Below are 445 nucleotides of genomic sequence, written 5' to 3'. Positions count from 1 at the left end.
TTTCTGATCGTTATAAAACTAAAAATGTATTTTAAAGAAATTGTGGATTTAATCAGGAAGATAGTGGATGTAGAAGTTAGAAAAAAGTCCGCAATGTCGACTTAAATATAGCTAGAAATACAGTACACAGACAAACGCTACAATTATCGACAAACAACATAAACATCAACAAAAAGCCAAAATTACCGACAAGAGACAGACGCAAAATAAAAACCTCAAATCCCAACAAACGCCAGAAATACCTGACCAACAGCCATGGTTTAAGCTTGGCAGAATTCAGGTCTCCACGTTAAACACTTCACGCCGAAGGAATTATCATGCAGCTTCCCGACAACACCCATCTGTCACTGCCATCAATCATCGTCAGCTTGTCGACTACATCTCCACCTTGTTCCGTGTTCGGTTAGGAACCCAAACACATGTACTTTCCAACGCTCAAGTATCC

This window comes from Penaeus monodon, chromosome 15, assembly GCF_015228065.2.
Source record: "Penaeus monodon isolate SGIC_2016 chromosome 15, NSTDA_Pmon_1, whole genome shotgun sequence".
Classification (NCBI taxonomy): domain Eukaryota; kingdom Metazoa; phylum Arthropoda; class Malacostraca; order Decapoda; family Penaeidae; genus Penaeus; species Penaeus monodon.
This window is presented reverse-complemented; position numbering follows the sequence as displayed.